General features: G+C 49.0%; 1 protein-coding gene across 2 annotated transcripts in view; it reads right to left on the minus strand.

Moving 5' to 3' along the window:
- The window catches only part of CPQ (carboxypeptidase Q), a 262566-nt gene that overhangs the window by 247192 nt on the left and 1595 nt on the right, over positions 1-13779 (minus strand). The window lies entirely within an intron of this gene.

The raw sequence follows: 13779 nt of genomic DNA on the forward strand, positions 1-13779 counted from the left end.
CCTATACAGAGCGGGTCCTGGCTACCCGAGATTACCTCATTCCATGTTTACCACTGCAAGTGGAGCTCAAAATCCCTACATGTGAACTTCTGGAGGTTACGCAGCCTCACTGGGGTGCTCTCAACTCTGAAGTTGACTTTCCCCATTTGGTGCAGAGCTCAAAGCCTTGTCTACATGGCAGTACTGTTTGCTTCCAATGGGTACAGCTGAGCTGGTGCTGAACGTGGTTGCTTGTGGAGACGCTTGCAGCCAACTGTTTTAGCTGCCCATACTGCTGATGCCCATTGTCACCAATGAATACTTTTCATACTGTAGAGAAGGATGAAGCAAGCTCACTTTTATACCTTCTCAGGCTTTTGTCAAAGGATATAGAAGAGTATAAGGGGCAGTGTTGCTTTTATGGTACAATTGAGGCTGGGGGTGGGAAGTTAGACACCATCCACCCTAGTTAATATTATTTGTATGGGTTTTTAAAATATGGTATATGTACACATAGTTTTATCTATAAAACAAATAACAGTCTTCCAACACACTTTTACAAAACTCCCATTCAACAATTATCAATTGCAGCGTGAGTTCCGGAACTTCAGAAACCAAAATTCTAGACAATTCAATTTCAGCACCAACACACAGAGAAAGAGCATACGAGAAGTCCCAGTTTCCCCAGCCTTGCACAAACAAAAGGAGGACAACATTTATTTCAAGGAACATAAAGTGAGGTATAAAACAAAAATTAAAAATGAAATGTAGTCTTCCGTCTGGCATTAATTATAGGCTGGGTTAATAGCATGACTTATTATTAAGGGTGTCTGGCATGTCCATTATAGACCTTACTTTCAGTATTATAACTTTCCCAAACATTTACCATTTGGGATCAGATTTCCCATACTGGGGATCTGCTTCAGACACAGTTCTTTGGGAAAAGTTTAGAGAAAGCAGTTTGGCTGTTCTTGAGAACAAAAACAACATTTTTCCAATGTTAAAAATTTCAGGTGACTACCTTTGAAAAGCTGTAACATGCATGTAATTTTAGAGAAAAGGACTTGAAATTTGGCAGGGGGTGGCCCTTGTGTCAGGGATATGCCTTTTGTTTTCCCCATGAAAATCCACCCACATTTAGCCAAGCTTTAAGCCTTTGAAAAATCATAGCTTGAACATATTTAGGAGAGACTTGCTGAAGCTTTGCAGCTTCATTCCCCTGAACTTTTCCTACATTTCAGCTCTTAGCTAGTGTGCGCTATGCTTGGGCTGGGCACCAGAACGGAGAGCAGGGAGCCTGTCTCTTCTGTGCCCTCAGTGCCTCTCCTTCCCACTCTGGGCTCAAGTAGCATGGAGGAAGAAGCTGCCTGATTTGACTGCAGAGGGAACAAAAGGCAGACCTGGAGGGGATCCAAAGAAAGAAATAGTATCCTTACCCATGGTCAAGAATCCCATTCTGTAACTGGAAACCTGAACCAGTCTAGGTACCTGTATTGTCCACAGCCTGGCAGATCCAGGTAGCGAATGGGTCATGAGGCAGCAGGGACTGAATAATGGACATTAGGCTCTCATCTACCATTCTGTTGGGAAAGCTGGATGGTTGAAGGACTGTCAAAAGAGGATCTGTGTGGGATTCAATGTACTCATCTTTGCGGGCTGAGATCCACCCTTCCATTTCTAACACTCAGGTGGTAAGTCATGACAAATTCACATCAGGGGACAAATAGTGACCAATCTGATGCTGATTTAAGTTTCAGGCTATACAGAGATATTCCAAGTTCTTGTGGACAGTAAGGACTTGAACTGGGAACCAGGTTCCTTCCAGAAGGTGATGTCATTCTTCAAAGGCTGTCTTGATACCCCATATGTCATACTTCCTTTCTGCCAGAGTTAATTTCATGAATAAAAAGCATGTGGGTGGAGTGGATTATGTGGACCCGTTTGTTGCGTCTGTACAGCTGTCAAACTTTGCAGTGCAATCCAGACCAGTGAGGGCTTGTGTCACCACCTGCCTTAGAATCATAGGACTGTTAGGGACCTCAAGAGGTCATCTAGTCCAGTGCTCTGGACTCATGGCAGGATTAAGTAACCTTAGATGCATTGTAACCTTGTAAACCTTGGTGCCTTAAAATATTCTGCTGCTATAACTCCCTTGTCCGGATGTTCCCAGCCAGCATACAAGCATGCACTGTGTGTCTATGTGATAAGCAGCTCTGGTCCAGCAACCTGCTTGTTACTGTCACCGGGAGCTCCACTCACTCCTTGTCTGGCACTTCCTCCTGGTCACTCGGGGGATTAGCTCTCGAGGTCAATACACCCTTCCTGCATATGCACACCATCACTCCATCTCTCTCTCTGGTCTGCAGGCCCCATCCTGTTCCAAGAACCACAATCTCCTCTTCATGACTCAGTCCTCTGGCCAGGTCACTCAGCGTTCATCCCAGTTCTGGGGTACAGTCCTTTAGTACTCGGTCACTCCCACAGTGACCCAGGCAGTCTTCCAGTTCACTGCCCTGCCAGTGCCACTTCTCCAGTGGAGGATAGGGGAACCTGTGCCTGTCCTCTACTCCAGATTCCAGTCCAGGGACCCTCAACCCAGCAGTTCTGGGCTCTACTCTCTCAACCCTCACTGATCTTTCCCCAGAGGAGCTATCAGGTAGGAAAACCCTTTGATAAAATGTCAGTAAAAGTTGGCAAAACAGGAATCACTGTACCTCCCACAGGCCCCTCAGACCTGTCCACTCAGAGACAGTAGATATCTTATGTGGATCCATAGTCAGCCCTTCAGGTGACATAATGTACCCCAGGAACTGATTGTGCTCTGACTGAAATCACATTTCTCTAACTATCAGTAAGACGGTTCTGTTGGAGGCTTTCCAAGACATGGCACATGTTAGTCATGGAGGACCTGGTTCGCTGAGAAGAAAGGATATCAAGGCAAATCATGATGAACGAATCCAACATGTTTCTAAATGTATCAAGGCCACTGCAAAATCCGAAGAGTATTACCAAGTACTTGAAGTGCCCATATCAGCAGAAGGCAGTCTTCTACTCATCCCCTTCCCAAATACAGACCAGTTTTAAGTTCCACAGATGTCCAGCTTCATAAAGATCTTAGCAGAACAAAGTCTCTCAAATTGCTCACTGATGAGTGAAAGTATATCAATTCTGGATGGTTATCTTATTCAAGGTTCAATAGTCTATCCATGGGCACAAGGAGCCATCTTTTTGGCCTTAAAAAAAAAACTAGGGCTCCTGCTAGGGCCATAGATGTGCAGGTGAACCCCCTTTCCAGATTCTCTTGAAGGTATTCTTGGAGCACCTGCAGCTCAGGCTCTGAGAGGGAATAGGTACATCCAAAAGGAACCTCAGCTCCTGGCTGAAGGTCAATAGGGCAATCATAGTGGCAATAAATCAGTCTTCTTCTTATTGAAGACATCTGCCCGATTCCTGTACTTGGTTAGTACAGCTGGGGCCACCAGTGGAGCTGCAGCTGTGGACAGAGGTTCTGCTGACTTGATCCTCCTCTATTCCGAGATCCCCAGGGGTGTTGGGTTTCTTTGGGTTTAAACTACAAATGGCCATCATCACAGAACTGAGTTCAAGGAAAAAAGAATGCTGGCAAAATGCCAAGCAAAAACAGACCATGTCTATTCCCTAGTGAATAGACGGAGCACGTCTAGTGAGCCATGAGATGCCAAAAGTGACTGGGAAATGCAGGGAGCAAACTAAGCCAAACTGAAAGGTTTCAAAATGACCCGGAAGGGTTGTGACTTCCAAGGGCGCTATCTCTTGCATGACAAGCCAGATGAGAGGAGGGCCCCATCAACAGATTCCACAAGGTCAGGAACAGCCTTGCTGTGTGTCAGGACCCCTTGTGCCCAGGCAAACTTCAAGTCCATAAAGTTCCTAGAGAAGCCGGAATTGACCAGCACTTCTAGACTGACCTTCTGCATGGTCAGACAAAACGGAAGCTGGAGGGATGTTGGCCACTGGTGGATGTTATAAGAGCTCCTGTAGACAGGTACGTGCTCTGCATGCTAAAATGAGGGAAGGAAAACTGGTCTCGCCCAGACTCCTCTAGTGTGGCTGGTATGTTTCTGATCAAGATGTGAATCGGGCCTTCCATGAGCAGAATGAAATGTAATTTCCTAATTGTCCACAATACGGACAGGGATACCTCCCACCCCACCCACCGTTGAGACTTCTCCCCTTCAGAAAGGGTGTCTAGGCCATATCGACCTGCATGGGTTCAGTCTGTGAGGTGGGCACAGGAGATTGATTGTCAAAACCTGCATGACTCAGAGCGCCATCTTTCTTTCTTGGTGGTATTTGTCAATTTGAATTCACAGATCAATGAAAGGCAGATGTTAATGTACAGTGTCATGGGATGCATCACTTGCTGCTTGTCTGCCACCTCCTCCTGGTCGCTCTGGGGATTAGTTCTTGAGGCAGACACCCCTTCCTGGGGTCACACACCATCACACCCTCTCTCTCAGGTCTGCAGCTCCTCTCTCATCCCAGGAACCGCAGTGTCCTCTTCATGACTCAGCCCTCCAGCTACATCATTCAGCTTTTCCCCCTTCTGGGGTATATCAAAGGCTTTCCTTCAGCACTCCTAAGCAGCCTTCCCATCACTGCATCAGGTACCACTCCAGTAGCTGGTAGGGGAACCTGGGCCCGCCCTCTACTTCAGGTTCCAGTCCAGGGACTCTCAACCCAGCAGTTCTGGGCTTTAATCTCCCAGCCCTCTCTGCTCTTTCTCTGGACTGCTTCCTACCACTCCTGGTTCCCCTTCTTACTCTGGATGGACCAGCTCCAAACCCTCCCTTCCTCTTCTCAGGGAGTGACTGCCCTTTCCCAGCAGCAGCTCCTGCCTGTTGCCAGCTTCCTGGCTTTATAGGCCCCATCTATTCCTGCACAGCTGAACCTGCTTGCAATCAATTCCCAGCTCCTTCCTCCAGATGCAGCTTGTGGAGTTAATAGGCCTACCTGGCCACCTTAACCCCTTCCAGTCCTGTGTGGGTGGACACCCTATCACACACAGATCAGTAAAAACGACCAGGCCAGCCAGAGCCCCTAGCTGAGCCATCTCATCCTTAACATCATCATTAAGACTATGCCAAAAATGATGGCACTGAGCGTAATTATCGGCTAACCCTTAGGGTCCGGACTGCAAAACTCTGCCCTGCAAAAGTGGTTCGGGTCACCAAAAATCACCAACATGGCTTGGACAAATTCCTCAAACTGCTTCAAAAGGGGACTGGACTTTTCCAGGACTGGGGAGGCCCAGGGCAATGCCCCCTCTGTCTGTAAGCTGATAAACGCTGCCTTGGTCTTGTTGGTGGGAAATGTCTGCAGGCACATTAGGAACAGGAGATGACACTGGTTTAGAAACCCACAGAATGTCCCCCAGTCACCATAAAGCTTGTTGGGTAAAGGTCTCTTCAAGTTCTCGGTAGGTCTGGGTCACAGATGACACAGCTTGAATTTGCAAGGTGGCATTATGCACCTGCAGGGCATTGATCTGAGTCTGTAGATTCTTCAAGGTGTCCACTAGCTCTGCCAAAGAGATGTTGGCTTTAATGAGGTCCATCCTAGCAGCTAACCCAGGTTCTTTTGGGCTGCTCAAACTGTCAGCACTGGGGCATTGGCAGTCATGCCTAGTGGTTGGACTTGGAGTCAGGAGTCAAGAATCAGAGGCAGGAATCAGGAGAGGAGCCAGGGGTCAAGCAGAGCTAGAGCTGGGAGTCAGAAGCAAACAGGGCTAGAGCAGACTGAAGCAAAACTGTGAGCAAGGCTGGCCCAAGATTGATCACATCTGTGGGTATACACATAGAGCTGCCATTGACCTGCCCCTGGGCTTAAAAGCAATCCTCCTGGCTCCCTGGAGACAATCAGGTGGGCCAACCAATCAGGTGATCCTACTGCAACCCAGCTGAGCTCCTTAATTTGCCAGGAGCCTGGGCTGACTAGTCCTCAGGCTCAGCTGAAGGAGCTCACTCCTGACACAACCCTGCTGATATGACCCATATGGATGTCAATAGGATGACACTTGATGGAATTTGTTTTTTTCAGTTTGCTTTTTTAAAAAGCGGAGTGTTACCTAAAAACTAAACCCAAAACACTATGTTGTTAGAACATTATTAAGGCTGCAAAGCCAAGCACCCAAAAGTTAGGAAATGTCAGAAATAAAGTTGTCTTATTTATTGCACACTATTCAAACCCTGCTCTGAAGACAGAATTATTAATTTCCTTGTGGACTTTTCTCATCATAGGTGCTTATTACCATAGTATCCGAGTACTGATAACAATTTTCTCAGCACTCCTATGAGGTAAATTGGAATCATCCCCAATTTACACAGGAAGAACTGAGGCACAGAGAAATTAAGGCCAAACTTATCAAGTGTCCACTAATTTTTGGGTCCCTAACGTGAGTCACCCTAAGCCCTGATTTTTCAGAGCACTTGGCACTATATAGCCCTTTATATGTTCAAAGCACAGCTGCCATTAATTACTTCAGTTGCAGTTGTCAATCCTCAGCATTTCTGAAAATCAGGTCCCAGGTGTCTCAAGTTGGGCACCCAGAAAATGAGAAACATACAATTAGTGACCATCTGTAAAAAGCCTGGTTTAAGTGACCTGCCCAACATCAGAGAGGAACTCTGCAGCAGAGGCAGAGATAGAAGCCAGTTCTCCAGGGCATCCTTCAATTGCCTTAACCATGAAATCATTGTCCTCATCACAGGGCTAGTAGCATCTGACCCCCTTCTGGTCTCACTCAGCACACCCTCTCTTGTGTCAGGCCTTGTGCCTTTATCTATTCCAGGATAAATTCTGCATTTCTCCCACTCTTAGACCAGGTCTTAGGCTACACTGCAGTACCCTGTATATCAATCACGCTTATCCTGCAAGTTTGACTGGGTTTAGTATCTGTGGTTCTTCCCTTCAGGAGTTTGTGATCAGTCGTGTGCATAGTGACCAGACAGTCTTCTTACAACCAAAGTATTGTTGATTTTAACAGTAAGTACAAAGCATTTCAAGAAAAGGGATTTTAAAACAACATACATGCATGTCTATCTTACCTAAAGGCTTACCCTCCCTTACTGGTAGTCTAAACACGCCAAGCTTCTTCAGACACTCCAGAGGACCCTGTGTTTCCATCTGGTCCCCCTCAAACAACATCCCTCCACCACCTGAGAGTGTTCTTTTTTAAACTGCCAGTCCTTTTAAACTTCTGGATCCCAGGCCTTGGCCCCACAGGTCAATCAGTTCTGCAAATTGGCTGGAGCCAAGAGGTAGAGCCATGTGGTCACACCTCTGCTTAGGAGCTGGAGGGAGATACCGGCAGCTTCCTGGGAGCCGCCTGAGCTAAGCGCCACCTGCAGCCTGCACCCCCTCCTGCACCCCAATCCCCTGCCTGGAGCCCCCTCCTGCACCCCAAACCCTGGGCCCAGCCCAGAGCCCACACCCCAACTCCCTACCCCAGTCCGGAGCCCTCGCCTGCACCCTGAACCCCTCATTTCTGGCCACACTCTAGAGCCCGAACCCCCCAGCCCAGAGCCCGTACCCCATACCACACACCAACTCCCTGCCTCAGCCCAGAAACCCCAAACCCGTCATCTCTGGCCCCACCCCAGAGCCAGTACCCACAACTCTTACCCTCACCCTTACGCCCCCCACACACACTCCAAACCCCTGCCCAATCCCGGACCCCCCTCCCAGACCCTGAACCCCTCATTTCTGGCCCTGCCCCAGAGCCCACACCCCCAGCCCAGAGCCTGTACCCCCTCCCACACCCCAACCTCCTACCACATACCAGATCCCCCTCCCACACCCTGAACCCCTCATTTCTGGCCCCACCCTGGAGCCTGCACCCCCAGTCCAGAGCCAGTGCCCTGTCCCACACTCCAACCCCCTTCCCCAGCCTGGAGCCCTTTTGTGCACCCCAAACCCCTCATCTCCAGCCCCAGCTGGAGCCCTCACCCCCTCCTGCACTCCTGCCCCAGCCCAGAGCCCTCTCCTGCATGCCAAACTCCTCATCTCTCGCCCCACCCCAGAGCCCGTACCCACAGCCAGAGCTCTCACCGCCACTCCCCCCCACACACACACCCCAACCTCCTGCCCCAAACCAGTGAAAATGAGCGAGTGTGGGGGAGAGCAAGCAACAGAGGAAGTGGCCTCAGGAAAGGGGTGGGGCAAGGGATGGGGCAAGGGCAAACACATTTCACAAAGTGATCACTCCATATCTGAGCTCTCAGATCTTGCCCTTAAAGAAAACCTGCACAGCTTCAAAAGATAAGCCGGGGAACTTACATTCAAAATTCTGCTGGACACTAAAAAAATTCACTTAACAGAGACATTGTGGCTCATTACAGAAACTTGTAATATACCCTGCTGCTTCCTAACCCTGAACTGTCCACTTCCTTTTATGTGGCATCTGTGAAACCCTCATGCTTAATATGTCCCATCATAAATTTAGCACAGGCCCTCTGGTTATCTTCTCCAGACCTGAGGAAAGCTTGTCCCTTTCACCACAGAAGTGGGTCCAATAAAAGATGTTACCTCGCCTACGTTGTCTCTCTCTTTACACTCCATCTATGACAGTATAGTAGAAAATATCAGAATCACTATTTGCCAGTTGTTACCAGTTACCACATAAGCTTTCTATTCTCAATATAGGAGGAAACTGTGTGATGTGTGATACCTGTTTTTAAATGCTGACATTTTAATAGAGACTACTGCATATGCTGGGACAATAATTCAAAATTAAGTTTTTTCCCCTGCAGCTGCCACTTCTTTAGTGTGCTGCCATCTTCCTCCTTTAACCTCTCACAGCTGGAAGGGATGGCATAAATCACCAGACCAAGCTTTCAACCTTCAAACAAAGAAAGTAAAAATTTTACTAGTCACTAGAGCAGAAATGAATAAATGAATCCCTAGTGTACCTATGTGCTTGGGTAATTATATCAATAATAAACTTGGCCTTATAAGTCACTTTCTTTACTATTTGGCATTAAAGAATGCAACGTGTGCAAAACCATACTATAAACCAAATAAGAGGAATTCACATGTGCCCTAATGGCAGATGTCTCCCAACTATGGTCAGTGGTAGGTTGTTCTTTCCCAGCTCATATTTGCAACCTGTTCTTGTCTGTCTTGGTACTTTATTTTTATGTTGTTAACAATAGTTTGAATACCAAGGAACTAGCCAAGGCAATCCAAAGATTTGGCGTGAATTTGCAAACTTCTGCTGGCCAAGACTTGGGTCTGTCTATATTTGACACAAACCTCATCTGCAAAACAGTGTCCAACCAGCTTTAAAGAACTGTATCCTGGGCAATACTCATGGCTGTCATCTAAGCCACAGCAGATACAACACTGGAAGAAATTAGTTTAAGTTTTCAAGAGACCAACAATACATAACTGACATTTTATGAAGTGGACGCTTTTTATTCAGATTATAAAGTTATTTCTGAAGAACCTGAGACAATTGACCACCCTAGGAATAAATTCCAATAAGAGCCTGTATTCTAACCTGAACACCACCCAATCAAAATCTGACCAGCCTTTTTCACCCTAGCTTTACACCTACATGCTGCTAAGACTATTAGTAAGTCCTCCACCCCAACACATGGACTCAGTCTTGCTCATGGTCATACCGAGAGCTGCACATTACACAGGTGCTATACCATATCATGTGTTCCTGGAAGTACATTCTGGAAGTACATTTGTGGAGATACAAATCTCAGGGTGTTAAAAGAAAGAAATTAAAGTGTGTGTGTGGGGGGGAAGAGAGTAGGAAAGCATAACACACACACTTTCCCTTTGCTGAGGATCTGTGAATTATTATAACAGGCAGGCAGGCACATCAGGCTTGACTTTCAGAGGTATTAGAGTCTAATAATTAGACATTCACAACTCCAGGTGAAATCAATGAAAACTGCACACGTTCGCTACCTTTGAAAAATCAGGCCCATAGTAACCAGGCAGTGGGAATGTTGCTTTTCATTTTTCCAAAAGTGCTACTGATTTTGAGTGCCTCAGTTTTTGGGTGGCCAACTGAAGATACCTGGGGCCTGATTTTCAGAAGTATTATTTACGGCTCCTATTAACTTCAACTGGCATTACGAATGGTACCTAAGCACTTCCAAAAATCTGGAGATCCTTTGGGGCACGTTGAATTAAAAAATAAATAAAAAACAAAACAAAAAAAACCCACAGTGGTTGCATTTCAAAATTTTGCCTTTAATCTTTCTCAGAAGTGTAGGAACATGCTCTCCTTTGAAAATAGGTTATTTTTTGCTTCACAAAAGACCATTGGTTTTCCAATTATTCTCCTTGAAGTACAAAAAGTATCCAAACTGTATAATGCGTTCTTAGAACGTGGGTCACTCTGTATCAGTCACAGGTTTTGAATCATTCTATGATGTGCATTTATATCCAAGAGCTGCACCTTAGCTTTCCACTATCCTGATGTCACTTCTCTCTTCTTCTCCATTCTATACTTGTCTCTCTTTTGCATAGTTCTCAAAAAGGAAATCTTTGAGCATGGTAGCAGGCCCCTTAAGCGAAATGGGGTCCAGCACTCCTGTTCCAGTCTGAGGGGAGCACAGCTGCCCTGAGAGGTAGAAATGAGAGACAGCCCAAAGATAAGGGGAGTTCAGAACCCACAGAAGGAGCTGCAACATGAGCTCACTGAGAAAAGCAGAACTGAGAGCTTCATGAAGGAGACACAGGTAAGAACTCCCTTGTGAGCAGGGGAGCCAGATAAGGCCACTTAAAGCAGAAGACAGGAGAACAGTTAGGGTGGGTCTCCTACAAACTTCCCCAGGCCAGAGAGAGCTGAAGGCTGAAAGCAACAGCAGCAGATGCCTGCTGGCTCTCTGAGCCAGAGAGCTGGATCTGGAGGGCCAGAGAATGCTATGATCTGGTGAACGATAGAAGGGTAAGCTGGGGGAGAGCTAGAGCCGGGCCTGGAAAGGAAACAAGGTGGAGAAACACCCCAGCTACAGTGACTGGGGTGAGGCACAGTGAGAGAGTTGTGGTGAGCAATGCTGAAGCTATACTGGGTATGCTGGAGCTTGAAAGATTGAATGTACTGCTGGGGCTGTGCTAGCAATATTTGCACCAAACCACCAAAACAACTGAACAGGTGAAAGAGGCAACAGAGTGGCACAAACTGATAGCAGGCACTGAGTGCCCGGTACCATTTTTACCATATGAGCCATATGGAGCCACAGGTGAACAGAAGACTTGTTGGTAGAACCATTTCAGCTGCGGGCTGGTAAGAGCAACCACCGAAGCCATTCAGCCAAATAATCACACAGTGTCCCATGAACAGGAGCCCTTTAAGTGCTTTTTAAAAAAATGGCACCAGGTGGTGACTGAGCAGAACCCTAAGTGCAGCCTGGCCCAACAGCACAGAGACCTGTGGAGAAGCCACAGGAAGGATGGGGTGCAAAGGACTCTCTGCAGCACTAATGCACCCCCAGACAGTGCCAGGTTTACAATGGCGTCAGTGGCTCCATGAAGCTGGGCCCATGCTCAGAAGGGGCCTTGGCCTGCTCTGCTTGCACTGTGCCCTGACAACCCACCAGCTCCCCCACCCCACCCACCACTTGCTTCTCTAGGCTCGCCCACCAGCTGGCCGAGGGCTCCTCTCCACCCCCTGCCCCACCCGCCGGCTTCTTGCTGGCAAGTTAAAGTAGTATGGGTCGGATGAATGGACTATAAAGTGGATAGAAAGCTGGCTAGTTCGTCAGGCTCAACGGGCAGTGATCAACGGCTTGATGTCTAGTTGGCAGCCGGTATCAATTGGAGTGCACCGGGGTTGGCCCTGGGTAGTGTTCCCGCTAATTTTTCCCACCCATGTGCGGAATTAATTTGGTTATGTGCACCAATATGGAGGTGATACGTGAGGGGTGTGAGGGCTCCAGCTGGGGGTGAAGGCTCTGGGGTGGGGCTGGGGATGAGGGGTTTGGTGCGGGAGCGAGCTCCCGTGAGGCGAGAGGACTCCCCCCAGCTCTCTCTCCCCGAAGCAACACCTGGGCTGTGCGGGAGAGGTACCTCTCCCTGCTGCGGCAGCTCTGGGGTTGGGGCTGCAGGATAGGCGCCCCTGCCCTGGCCCCAGCAGGTCTGGGCTGGGGCTGGGTTTGGGCCAGGAAGGGGTGCTCCAGCTGCACCTGGGTCCAGGCCGCACTGCCCTGGCCACATCTGGGGCCAGGCCAGGCCACTCCACACCACCCTGGGTGCACCTAGGTCCAGGCAGGGCCACTCTGGCCGTGCCTGGGTCCATGCCGCCCTGGCTATGGCTAGGGCTGGGATGGGCCACACTGCTTCGGCCATACCTGGGCCTGGATCTGGGCCGGGCCAAGCTGCCCAGGCTACACCTGGGTCCATGCTGCCCTGGCCGCACCTTGGATCCATGCTTGGATCTGGGCTGGGCCAGGCCACTTCTGGGTCTGCACCGCCCCAAGCCACACCTGGGTCCGGATCAGGCCGCTCCAGCCACGCCTGGCTCTGGGCCGCTCCTGGGTCCACGCCACGGCTGGGGCTGGGCCGCCCTGGCCGGGCCGGGTACCCTGGCCATGGCAGGTTGGGGCCGGGGGAGGGGCGCCCTGGCCGTGGCAGGTTGGGGGCCTGGCTAGGTTGGGGCTGGGAGAGGGGGAGGGGCACCCCTCCCTCAGCCGGTACCTGGCCACAGCAGGTCTCCAGGAGGGTTCCCTGAGCACCTGTGCGGTGCTAAATAGGCTGCTACGTTTTGCGCAGCTTACAGGGAACTTAGGTCTTGGGGTTAGTTTTGTTCAACATCTTCATTAATGATCTGCATGACGGGAGGATTGTACTCTCAGCATGTTCGTGGATGACGCTAAGCTCGGGGGGGAGGTAGATATGCTGGAGGGTAGGGATAGGGTCCAGAGTGACCTAGACAAATTGGAGGATTGGGCCAAAAGAAAACTGATGAGGCTCAACAAGGACAAGTGCAGAGTCCTGCAATTAGTATGGAAGAATCCCGTGCACTGCTACAGGCTGGGGACCAACTGGCTAAGCGGCAGTTCTGCAGAAAAGGACCTGGGGATTACAGTGGGTGAGAAGCTGGATACGAGTCAACAGCGTGTCCTTGTTGTCAAGAAGGCTAACGGCATATTGGACTGCATTAGTAAGAGCACTGCCAGCAGATTGAAGGAAGTGATTATTCCCCTCTATTCCACATTGGTGAGGCCACATCTGGAGTATTGTGTCCAGTTTTGGGCCCCTCACGACAGAAAGGATGTGGACAAATTGGAGAGTCCAGCGGAGGGCAACAAAAATGATTAGGGGGCTGGGGCACATGACTTATGAGCAGAGGCTGAGGGAACTTGGCTTATTTAGTCTGCAGAAGAGAAGAGTGAGGGAGGATTTGATATCAGCCTTCAACTGTCTGAAGGGGGATTCCAAAGAGAATGAAGCTAGTCTGTTCTCAGTGGTGGAAGATGACAGAATAAGAAGCAATGGTCTCAAGTTGCAGAGGGGGAGGTCTAGGTTGCATATCAGGAAAAACTATTTCACTAGAAGGGTGATGAAGCAGTGGAATGGTTTACCTATGGAGGTGGTGGAATCTCCATCCATAGACATTTTTAAGGCCCAGATTGACAAACCCCTGGCTAGGATGATTTAGTTGGGATTGGTCCTGCTCTGAGCAGGGGTTGGACTAGATGACCTCCTGAGGTCTATTCCAACCCTAATCTTCTGATTCTCTTTGCCCCCTGGCCAGACCCCAGTGCACTTCCGGTGCCGGAAGTCTCTGCTTCCCACCTC

Source organism: Lepidochelys kempii, chromosome 2 (genome assembly GCF_965140265.1).
Source record: "Lepidochelys kempii isolate rLepKem1 chromosome 2, rLepKem1.hap2, whole genome shotgun sequence".
Classification (NCBI taxonomy): domain Eukaryota; kingdom Metazoa; phylum Chordata; order Testudines; family Cheloniidae; genus Lepidochelys; species Lepidochelys kempii.